Raw genomic sequence first — 12,050 nt, 5'->3', positions numbered from 1 at the left:
TTTCAGTGTGAGAGGTGAAATTTGAAATGGTTGTGAATGTTGGCTAGCTGGCAGTTGGTTGTTTAAACTGAAGAACAAATACCAGATATATGCGACCAGGGTATGATGACAAGCAAGTGCTCGTGTATGGCCCTCAATATTATTTTCACGTTCTTGCACTATTTTGTTTTAAAAATGGGAAAGGAATGTAACAAAAGAAGGAGACAGTTTTTAGTTTTTTTATTCACAGTTTCACAGCCATAGACGATGAGAGGTATCAGAGATGTCCAGCACAAACGTTGTAATAGGTGCATCCAGATGCTTGTTGAGACCTCTGTCACTGAAAAGTAAAAAAGAAATACCCTTTTGAAAACTGGTCAAGCGCTACAAACATTTTCTTAGGAGCCTCTCATTCAAAATGCGAATGACCAAATAGCTTAGACACACTACACTATTATTGTGTCTTGCGTGTATGTTTTTTTATATGCGTACGGACACACTTTGAAGCTTCTGCGGCATCTTTTTCTTTTATTTTTTTTTTCTTGTATGCGCATGGTGGAATTCTGTTATTCTTTGATTAACCTGCTCATGTACCACACCCACCCCTTATTAAAGGCCAACTGCACTCAAATTTCACTTTGACCAAATTTATTCTTAATGCGTACTAAGTACCCCCAAATCACCTGGGACAAGAGTGGTAGCCCCGTGAAACGCCCCGTTAATCAGTCAGAAGCGTTTAACAAAACGCCGCAAACCACGCCGCACCAGCCGGCAAATTGCGTAAACAGCCATGACGCGCCACGGCCGGACCCGACTCTCCTCCTCCCGCGCTCCACTTATGGCCTCACGGGCATTAAAGGGACACTGAAGTGATATGTAAACATTGCGGGATTACTTGCGCAAATTGTAGTCCGGAGTCCCCAGGCCATGTTTCGACCACCCTGGGCGCGTTTACGCGATTTTATTTAGTAGAAAAATTAATTCGAAAATGCTGTCCTCCTCTCTTTACGCTCGCCCATTTTCTGCGGCGTTTTCGTGTGACGTCAGGAGCCGGCTCCTCGGCCTTCAGACAGAGTCAGTCGGCCCAGCGTTTCGTCCGCCGGCCGCCGACGGGTCGTCGCAATTCGTTCGCTCAGTTGAAACGAAGCCAGGACACGCTTGTGAATGGTAGAATTTGCCTTTCTTTACTTGGTTAGTTTGTACACTGTATCTAGCTCCAAGTCAAGGTCGCTTCACACAAGCGCTGCACAAGCGCACATGCGGCGCTTCGCTGACTGGTATGCCAGTAGGAAAATATAAGGCCTCTTGAAGGCGGGAGAAGAGTCAGCGAAGTCAATATAGGTACTAAGGAAATAAAATCAACTGATATTTTTACCGTACAGCGTAAAACTAGGGTGCGGGAAGCACTTTTTTGCGCTGGGCGAACAAGCACAGCGGTCAGCAGCACGACTACGCATCTGCGAACGCTTTTCCGTCTACGAAATGCAATTGCTAGACGTGAGCTATTGTGGAAACTCGGGCGACGCTTACTGCACGAGCGCAATACAACAAATAGTCACCTAAGCTGCTTGAAATGCCAAAACTAAATAAAAGTGTAAACTGGTTGTACAATATATACCCTATATTACCAATACCGGCGGAGCCCGCTCCGTGGCCGAGTGGTCTGGGTTGCTAGGTTTGCCACTGCAAGTATTTTGCAAGTCACGAGTTCGAATCCCCGCGGGTACGTGCTTTTTTTTTTTGTAAGTTGTCTGGGTTGCTAGGTTTGCCACCGCAAGTATTTTGCAAGTCACGAGTTCGAATACCCGCGGGTACGTGCTTTTTTTTTTTTGTAAGTTAACTTTTTCGTTTTCCGCCGATGTTTTCTATATTGAGTTCACCTTTTTTTGGGCCGCAACGTTCATGGCTCCACTAACTAGTTCACAAAACGCGCGCAGGCTGGCACTGGCGCGCTAGCGAGTTCTCGTTGGCGTGCTGTTGCCATAAGCACCGACTGCTTGCAGGCAGTGGGCACAGGCCAGAATGAACAGACCCTTGGCCTGGTGCGAACACGCTTTTTACGACACAGGCATGAGGGAGGCAAGCTCCAAATATGGGGGAAAAGCGCATGACATTTGGGCGTCTGCGGGTACGCGGAGGGCGTTCATGCACTGCGTAGGTTTCGGCTAGTGAATGCTACGATTCCAATCCGTCCTAGGAGGCTTATCTTTATGCATTTTTACAGCTGACAACATGGCAGAAGCGCGGTACGATGATTACTGAGTTATTGAGAATGCCCATCCAACAACGCCACCGGTTGTGTTTTACAGAACCGAAACCGAAACTTGTATGGTTGCTCACCTTGGGCATCGTCCAATTACGGTGCCCGCTCCTCCTAACGTCACAGCTTTAGTTGGTGCGGCCGCCGCAAACCGCGCATGGTAGTTTTTCTTCTTTCGCGCTTTGTAAAATAATTACCGATTTGTCAACCGAATAAACGATGAAAAGTGTGCTAATTTGAGCCAGTCTACGCAGTGCAAGCAAAAACGGGAGCTTGAGAAATTCACTTCAGTGTCCCTTTAATCAAAATTTCGACCTCTTGAAAACCCCATTTCCGTATAGTCTGCTTGAAAAGAAAGCAACGTGCCAAATACACCAACTAAAATACGCACATGGACGCCACAAGCGGTCAACAAAAATCAGCGATTTTGACCATTACATTGACGTTGCAGCCGTCCAGCGAGCCGCGGGAGAAGGAGAGTCGAGTCCGGCCGTGGACGCGCCTGTGACGTTGCAGCCGACGGGGGCTTCTTCCTCTGGCCAGCCACGCCGCTGGAGAACCGGTCGAGCTCTGCTGCGCACACTTCACCCACTTGCTGCCCAGTGCGCACGTAGAGCTTGCGCGCAGACTTTCTCCCGAGCAGCTGACCGTCCGGCTGCTCGCTGGACGGCTGCAACGTCAATGCAATGGCCGTGCTCTCATCGGTTTCGGTTTCAAAATCGCTGATTTTTGTTGACCGCTTTCGGCGTCAACGCGCGTATTTTAGCTGTTGTATTTAGCATGTTGCTTTCTTTTCAAGCAGACTATACGGAAATGGGGTTTTCAAGAGGTCGAAATTTTGAGTGCAGTTGGCCTTTAATGCCCGTGTGGTCATAAGTGTATCTTGAATACATAAATACAGAACATTAAATACATAGAACGACTGCATCTACAAATTAACGCTCCTGTAGCAATTAAAAAGTGTATAAAATGAATAATAAAATGGCACATTGCCACAAAAAGGCACATTGCCACAAAAACCCCTAACACAAATAAAAACACGGCCAACTCCAGCTTTCCTCAAAATTTTGTACACCAGTCTCTTTAAACCAGGCAATAAAACTGTAAACATCTTGCATACAATTTTGTTTGCGCGTAAATTGTAGGCAACCCAACTTGGGCGTGGCAGAAGCTGTCTTGCAACGATGACTTACTCGCCCGTCTCTCTTTTTGTGATTTTGCCCCTCTGCAAACAAGCACATCCTACAGTCGCCATAAGGTTGGTCGACCTGTTAACATGTTCCAAAAAAGAACGCTTTTGTATAACGCTTATTTCTAACACTATTTTAAAGTTCTTGCTTTCCCTCCTGTGACACCTAAGGCTGATATTGGCTGGAGAGCACTCCTATGTGGGCAGCAAGTTCTGTAGTGGTCCTAAGTGGCAATGATTCAGCAAAACAAAACCCTTTCTGGTGTAAGGATGATCCTCTGACAGGTGAGTGCAAGGGTGGAGATTGCTTGACCTTTGCACGATAATGCATTCATCACGACTAGTTCAGGTAGGTGTCCTCAACATTTCAGAGAGAAGTGCCAAGCAAAAACTGATTTGAAGAACAATTCAAATACTGATGGCCAGAAATGGGCGGCCATAATGTTACGGTCTCTCTTAACTCCAAACTAAAAACAAGTCAGCTTAAAACAAGTAAATAATACCTTAAAGGAGTAGCACCACTATTAAACGTTCATAGCACGATTAGGCTCTACTCTCAGGAGTACTGATACGAAATATCAAGGCTGAGAGAACTATGCAAGAAGTTTCCTTTGTATATGAAGATTTTAATAGCAACCGTTAAGTATAACATATTTTAAATTAATTTTAATCTTTGCATGCACGAGAAAGCTCGGAATGAATACCCTTGCAACTCTGGCATAAGCAAGACGCATTGAGTGCCTCGCCCCAAACTGCCGACATCAGGGCTCCAGTGACTTAGCCAACACACTGGCTGCTGATGGGGCACTCTGCACTGCGTTGTGTACCACGTCACAGTTTTGGGATTGATCTCGTGCGGCCCGGGTGCATGCCACCACGACCAGCCTGAGTGTGTTCGCTCACTCTAGGGTGCGCGTCCAGACTGACCATGATGCAACGAGAACAGTGACACCACGAGCGCCATTCTCTCATGGTGGCTGCCTTGGGGTTCATTTTGTAGAAGCCAAAACCGACACGAATAAACAAAGCTCAAAATAATTTACCCTGCGGTCGAATATCTAATGTTCCATTCTATGATTTCTGGGCTGGCAGGCACCCATATAGCAATAAGAAAAATGTAACACGAAAATTTCATACCAGTACTTGTTTTAAATATTTACATAGACACATGAACTGCCTGCTAACGGCCCTTTCTGCCAGTTGTTGCCCCCATCTGTCCACCATTCTTCAGCTGAGCATGAAAGACTGGTGCAAGAAAGTGTCAAATTTAGATTTTACAAGTCTACAAGCTGAGTGATTCAAATTGATCTTTTTGTGATATTTCTTGACAAGGATTTAACCTATAACCACTCCTCACTGGCTCGGCTCATGTACAATGCTTAAGCTTCATGCACATTCTGTACTTGGTACCGTTTCATTTACTAAAGCAATGCTTCCAGCCTCTCCCTGATGTGTCTGTAGTCTCCACCCAAAATGCCCTGCAGGAAATTCAACTTTTTCTGATGATGATGATGACCATTGAAGTGAAAAAACATTACAACGCTTCTCGTGATATGAACCGTACCTGAGTACCTCATGTTGTAAAGCTGATGTCTACCCCATTGCCCCAATCCAACACAGTCGAAGCAATTTGGATTTGCATGGATCAGCAAAATTACACAAGAAAATTCAGACCTCCATCTAACGACAATGGTTGCGCACTACGGAAGGTCATGGATTGCCTGCATCAGCAAAGCTCTCTAGAGAGCATAACTGCAGCAAACCGTCCCGACGAGAAACAGGTGCTCAGTACTGGGCTGGTAAATTTGGTGTTGGACTTGATTTTGAAAAGCTTCTCTTTCCCCTATTGTTGCCCTTTCGACAGAGGAGTAGTTGATTTTTCATTAGGTCTTCCCGTCAGTAACTAGGTCACGGCTACATACTTGGTTGGCACACTTCCAGAATGGCCTGCAAGCAATGCAGTCTGTCTGCTGCTAATTCCAAGTGGACCACAAAAAGAGCCACTTGTGGAGGCATTCACCTGCTTTCCATGGGTACTCAGAAAGGACGTAGACCAAGGCTTGCCCTCTAGGCCCTGCACCAACATCGTAGGCGCCAGGTCCAAGCACTTTTTTTTTTCACTGGAACCCCTCCTATGGAGATGCTGCCGGAACAGGATTGAATGCTGTGTCAGTACATGTGAAAATTGGGCGAGCTGGTAATACATCTTAGAAAAACAAAATGCGTAAAAGATGGCGATGCGGAATCAGATCACAAAGGACAACCCACTACAAGAAAAAGAACACACAGCACATCGTCCTGTGTGTTGTTCTCTGCAAAAGCAAACGCGGGCAATCTCTGCCGCATTGTTAATAACAAGAATCATCCGAGGAAAGGGAGAAATGAGTGCGGTGTTAACCATGCGCAGCCTTTTGTTCGGTGTACGATTGGCATGGTATACAGAATTTTGTTCACATGTAAGTCTGAGTATGTGGGCCAGACAGGAAGCTGTATAAACATCCGTCGGAGAGCACATGTGTCCACGATAACGAATTCAACAAGCAGAAATTTTCCTGCGCATTATAAAAAGTGTGGGTGTCACCCTTCGTTCGATGAGGCCGTGGTGTTGCACAGGCATAATAATAAGACTGTTGGGAAATGGTTAAGGCCTTCTTTATCTATGAACCTAGTAACAAGTGTGTCAGCAAATCGTCTATCACTCTACATGGGCAGGAGCACGCGCTAATCGGCACCATGTTTCTCTAATCTATGATTTGTTTTCGTGTATTAATTTTGTGTTTTTCAATACAACGGCAGTTGCTAGTACGGGCTTCTGTGTGTCCCTCCCATCTGTACCCGTTATTTGTGCGCTTTCAAGTTTCAATGGCTTTGCGCCCTGCCACATACCATTTGTCCCATACGCAGCTCCTTTCCTTCACCTTCAATGTACACTTTACTGGCAGTTGCTACTGGTGCCTCCTCATAAACGTGCCCAAAACGGTGCGTAACCTTTATAACCCCTCGTACGCTCTGATTCTGCCGCCGTCATTTGTTCTATCATCTTTCTCTTCCTTTTCCTTCTAATTTGGCTGACAATTTCGCGGCACCTTTTTTTTTTTTTTTTTTTTTTTGCCGCGATATTCTTACGCTCTAGGTACAGAAGCGACGCTTTCCATTCATACTCCCACCCCGCAGAGCAACTTAACTGCACGAAGAGCTAGACCTCTGATGCGTGCACACGACATACTCGCGAGATTAACGGAATCAAACACATACATACTTACGTTAGAGGCACTGCATCTCACAGATTCACGATTGCGCTTCGGGGTTCGCCACCGGTTCGATCAGCCTTGAGCAATGTTACGGGCTCCTACACAAAAGGAACAATGAAACGCTTGAAATTGCGGCCGGAGTGTGTGGAGACATAGCATCGTAATTTGAATTTAGCGCGTGTGCACACAAAAGACAAACCACGCTCTGGATACACGAAACAGCTGTTGGTTAGCAACCAACGTCTGGTTTGTTTTTTCCCATTGACCCAGTTGCTCGTTCAAGTATACAGCGCACATCATACTCGGTTACAACTCAAGAACGGCACCACCTCATGTAGTGTATCACTCCGCCAAAGCGCCGGACCCGTGGCGTCAGTGCGCGCGCGTTTTGAAAGGGGTTTGCTATGAATGCGTAATATCGTCTGCCTTGTCTCACGCAGTTTGTTTGTCGTCACTGGAGTCGTTTATAAGCATATTAAGTCGAAAAAATCACGGGAGCGGCTCACGCCATGTTCAAACTATTCCCAGTAACGCCCTACTTGCGCCGCGCGGAGAAACATCCGGCTACGGTGATAAGGCACAGCGGCAACTTGCGGCAACAGCGGGAAACAAATGTCCTTGCTGGGAAAATATGCGCATAGATGTTCTCTTTCCTGGTCTTCGGTGTCTGTGACAGCAAACGCCGGTGACCGGCGGCATGGCTGAGCCATGCTGTCCTAAGTACACCTCATCCGATAAGGAGCTCGCACGGTATATTCACGCAGCTGGAGCTTCCTTTGGTGGCAATCAGCACGCTCAAAGCTCATATCAAAGATCAAATCAGCACGGCGCAAAGCGTTCACTCGCGTACCTAGGGAAACACAGCGTTTATTTTTTCGTTATCCCGAGAGGGTGTTGTCCCCAGGCGCTCAAGTGACGTCATGTTTTGCTCACGTGAGCTAAGGATTTTCTTCCGCCCCGCCTTCTAGCCGCCCCGCACGTCGCGCACGTGATAAGTGGTCGTTGTGTTGGTTGTGTTTCGGAAACTTGCGGCTCGATGGCTTCTGTGAGTGTGGTGGGTTTTTACATGTGCCATCCTGTGAGTGTGGAGCATTGCAAGTGCCACCTGCATGTCTGTCAGCACAAAACGGTCCTACAGTGCCCTGGATTCGGCTGTTGATTGGCGGACAGTGTCGGCAACAGACAACGCGGTGTAGTTTTTATTGGAGGTGAGTGGGGTCTCGGCACGGTCGATCGTACTCGCAACACCGGAGGATTGTGAGCTGACGGAAACAAGTGTGACGGCGATAACTGGAGGATCGAGTTACGACGGGTTTGTTGGCCGCGCGTTGTTCCGCGAAACCTGAGCTGAGTCAACAAAGCTCAGGCGAGCATTCTGATCGCCGTGGCACGAGCTCTTTTTCTTTCCCTGCGATAAGAGCTGCGCGCGCTCAAACTAAATGGCGCGCGCATGTTTTATCTCGCGCGCGTTCTGTTCCAACTTTGTTTTCAGGCTTCGACTGTAAATGTGTAGGATCTCTACATGAGTCCAGTGTCGTCGGTAGAGTACGATTACGCATACGTGAGTGTCTATTCTGTCTCTTGTCCGTGACCTTTTTACGCGGCAGTGGTGCTCGGATTATCCGATGTGCCCACAATGCTACCCTTATTCCGTAGTCGTTCTGTGGGTGACGCTTTTGGAGCTCGGTCCTGCTAAACCGTCTGCAGCAGCCATAGCCGCGGAGTGCAGACGGTTCCGCATGATCGAGCATTGCATGCTGTTTGAGCATACGACGGGAATAGGGAGGGGAGGAGAAAGAAATTGGCGTTGTTGTGGATATTCAAAATAGAGGGAAATCGCAATCGCTTTCCTTTAAAACCTTAGCGCTGCAGAGCCCATATCCTGTGCGACTTCCCGTGACTCCCCCCCTACCCAAAATGCTCGGCTGAAACTTATAGGGACCGTTAGTGACGATTGCTAGTGGTATCCCGTTGTAAGCGGGGTAATGACATGTCATCTTACCGAAAGGAAACTAATGTGACCATGTTTTGTACTCTTCGTTTAATACTAGTTCTGTTCTTAGGGCAGGCACAAAACACTTTTTTCAGTTACTGGTGGTAGCTGTCCTAGGCAATATTCTTCTGTGCTTTTCGTCGCCTCGACAGCCTTGAGGTTAACTCCCTCTGCGCTACCCTTAAATCCTGGGGCTTATGGGAGCCGAATATTTCCCACATGGAGATTTGGATGGATGCATTCGCATTCCAGCACTATGTGCCGCATAGTTTCTGTTTCTTTGCTGCAGACCACACATACCTTGTCATTTTGTGCGTACTTCCCCACAAAGCTCTTAGTTCGCAAGCAACCTGCTCAAGCCCCAAAAAGCAAGGCACTGCCATTGGAATTATAGAAGATATTTTTGTTTGCGTTGTCCAATTTCTCGGCCATGTACATCTCTAACGACGTTTTAGCTTCCAGTTTTTCTCTCCATTCATTCGTTTCTATCTGCCTTGGTTCTTTTTTGGTTGTCTTGGCTGGCTTTGAATCTCCACTGTTCTTTCCGTATTTCATCGTTAGCCTTCTAGTCTTCCTTAGCCACTGCGTGTCCACACTTTTCATGTATATGTACCCAAAACCTTAGTTGTCCACCTACGTTGATCCATTGCTCTCAAATTCCCCACAAAACATATTTTACTCTGATCTTCTCGAACTTCAAACGACGCCCAGCCCATATTTCCCTGCACTGCTTCGTTAGTTGTTTTTCCGTGCGCTTCTAAGGCCAAATGGCCTACCGTTCTCTGGTTGACTTCAAGGCATGATAGAGCATCTGATTTTAATCAGAGCACTGCATTCGCAAATGGGAGGCCGGGAACCATTACTCCTTTCCACATTCCTCTCACTGCTTCATATTTGTTATACTGCCACAGAGCTCCATGCTCCGTTATAGCTGCATTTCGCTTTCCTTTAATTTTAAGTTGAGTTGCTCCTCGCGAGTTCTTAAGTAGTTGTACCCCTCGTTTATCCACGCCCCCAAATATTTATTTTCCTTGACCTGGGTAATTCACCATGCTAAATTGACACTGAGTCAGTGCTGGTGTCATTGAAAACCAGCATCCCCCCCTCTGTAGTCAGCTTCTATGTTGTGGGGTTTAATTGCACTGAAGCTATGGGGCGTGCTGCGACGCAGAGCTCCGGATTCTCCTCTGGAACTGTAGTTCTTTCGATTTTCAGCACGGCCATCACATCATGACCAGTGAGGATGATGAATACAAAGTGCGTGTCACATGAAGGACGCGTTTGTTTACATTTCATTGTGTGTGTGCGTGTCTGCGGACGATGGGTGTAAAGGTTTTTTTTTTTTAACATAGTGCTGATGAAACCAAATGGTAGCCAGCGAAGACGATAAGAACAGGCAGTGCCCACTTTGTTGGTGGTTAACTGTCTGCAGATTTAAGCTCTGTCTTTTTCCCCTACGATTTTCACAACAATCTACTGCAAAATGCTGCGGTTCTTTCTCTGCCAGGCTCTTTCCTGTTTTTGCTGTTTATCAGGTAATACTTCTCATGTCTTGGAATCTTGTGAGCCATTCTGAGCAGGTGAAATGAGAGGGCATTATGTTGACAACTATGAAAATTCATGTAATTCATTTCTGATGCACTGCACGGATTTTTTCGAGCTATTGCAGTTTTTCTAACTGTCACTGTTTGCAGCTGGCAAGTTTATAATGATTGTAAGACGTACATGTTGATGAGCGCGTGTTTTGTTGACCAGTGCAAGCTGCTATGTCACGTATTTCTTTTTTTTGGGGGGGGGGGGGTCTTAATTAATGGCGCTGGATCAGCACAGCAGAGATTTTTTGGCCCTGTCGCATTTTTTCACCGCTCACTGCGGCTACTGAGCTGATTTATTTATTTATTGGTATCTCAACGGCCATTTTGGGGGCATTACATGAGGGGTGGGCAGACAAAATGGCAGGTGAAAAACAGGCCACAGGTGTGAACAAGAATGGTTTCAAATCAGTATGCAGTTCCTCCAGGAAGAGCGTTCGAGTCATGTGCTGTGAAAACAAAAAATGGACGATGAAAAGTTGTAGCATGGGCGCTTGGGAGTAAACAGCGTTACTATGACTGTAGGGTGAGGCTCCGGGCAACTGATAACTGGGAGTATGATAACTGATTATTTTGGTGTAAAGAATTAAAGAACCGGTGATAAAGAGGCAGACGTGGTATCATTCGACGGAAGACAAGGGGAGAGGGGGTGAAGTTGTGATTTTAGGGCCGAAACACTCGAGTTATACGAATTCCCATTAATACGAAGTCCATGGTGAGTGCAAAAACTTTGAATTAACCAAATTTCTAATTAAACAAAAAGGCACAATGATAACATTGGTATTAGTCAGCAACTCATCTGTCTCCCTTCAGAATCTCGACTATTGTCCCCAAGTCAAGCAGACGACATGGGTTGCCATGATAGCTGAGACGTCTCCAAAATGGAAGCGTGCACCACACAAACTCATCACCCGGCCGTGCGTCAACTAAAAGGGGGCTGGGAACCTCAAAAGAGAGAGAGACGCATATGCTGGCCCAAGTGTCAACTGGCCTGCCACTTTTCCAACTGTGCGCTGCCTCATTTTCGATGGTGCGGAAATTAGTGCAGAACGTGGCGATGTTTTGCGCTTGAAAATTTTAGATTTTATCGAGAAAAGACGGTCATGTTGATGCTTTTTAGTTGAAATTACTTCCAGTTGAAATAACTTCCAAATGGAAGTGATTTTGAGTTTTAGCTTCAAATTATCGAGCAATTTCTTCCCTTCGATTGCGTGTAAAATTTCTCGATTCAGCACAGCACTTCCAATTAACTGGGAAATTTCAGTTGAACGACTTCGAATTATTCAGCGTCGACTGTAGTCGGAAATGATGGATGTGGCTGAACAGTTTTGGGCTGACTCAAGGGCGTTACAGAGGTTGTCTCAGTGCAGGGTGTAGGTGGTGTTGCTGTAATCGAGTTTTGAAAGGACGAATGCTTTGTAAGCAGGTAATCAGACAAAGGATGGTTCCATGGAAAGGTTGCGATGCAAATAGCCGAGGACACGATTTGCTGCATTAGCAACATAACTGGTATGATTGGACCAGGATAAATCGGGACTGATGCCTAATAACTTGGGAAGCGTAGGGAAGGATACAGTGGTATTGTTTAGGTGGTGCGTGGGAGTGCATAAGTTGGACGGCGGTCAAAAGAGATCAGAGAGGTTTCACTGACGGAAGTGTCATGAGCCATTTCTTGCACCACGCTGCGTGTCAAAGGCAAAACTGGTACAAAGGGGACAGGATGTGCACAGTCCCGTCCCCTTTGTTCTGCGCCCATCCTGTTCCCTTTGTACTAGTCTTGTCTTTG

The 12,050-nt window shown here is 46.5% G+C and overlaps 1 protein-coding gene and 1 long non-coding RNA gene across 3 annotated transcripts in view; one reads left to right on the top strand and one right to left on the bottom strand.

Moving 5' to 3' along the window:
- Positions 1-202: 202 nt before the first annotated feature.
- Positions 203-7,285, bottom strand: LOC144140918 (uncharacterized). Its single transcript, XR_013316389.1, has 3 exons — positions 6,692-7,285; positions 5,449-5,571; positions 203-319 (listed from the first exon to the last, which is right to left on the bottom strand). It is a non-coding gene; the product is annotated as an uncharacterized LOC144140918 (long non-coding RNA).
- Positions 7,286-7,459: 174 nt separating this feature from the next.
- LOC144140917 (uncharacterized) overlaps positions 7,460-12,050 on the top strand; it is an 80,954-nt gene continuing 76,363 nt past the window's right edge. Inside the window, exon 1 of one of the 2 annotated variants that reach the window (XM_077672414.1) lies at positions 7,460-7,887. The gene's annotated coding sequence lies outside the window, so the exon portion shown is untranslated. Of the gene's footprint in view, positions 7,888-8,091; positions 8,241-12,050 lie in introns of those variants that run through there. The other variant, XM_077672415.1, reaches the window with a different exon arrangement.

The sequence above is a fragment of the Haemaphysalis longicornis genome, unplaced genomic scaffold, assembly GCF_048455015.1.
Source record: "Haemaphysalis longicornis isolate Haplotype H1 unplaced genomic scaffold, Haemaphysalis longicornis Haplotype H1 scaffold_56, whole genome shotgun sequence".
Lineage (NCBI taxonomy): Eukaryota > Metazoa > Arthropoda > Arachnida > Ixodida > Ixodidae > Haemaphysalis > Haemaphysalis longicornis.
This window is presented reverse-complemented; position numbering and strand designations above follow the sequence as displayed.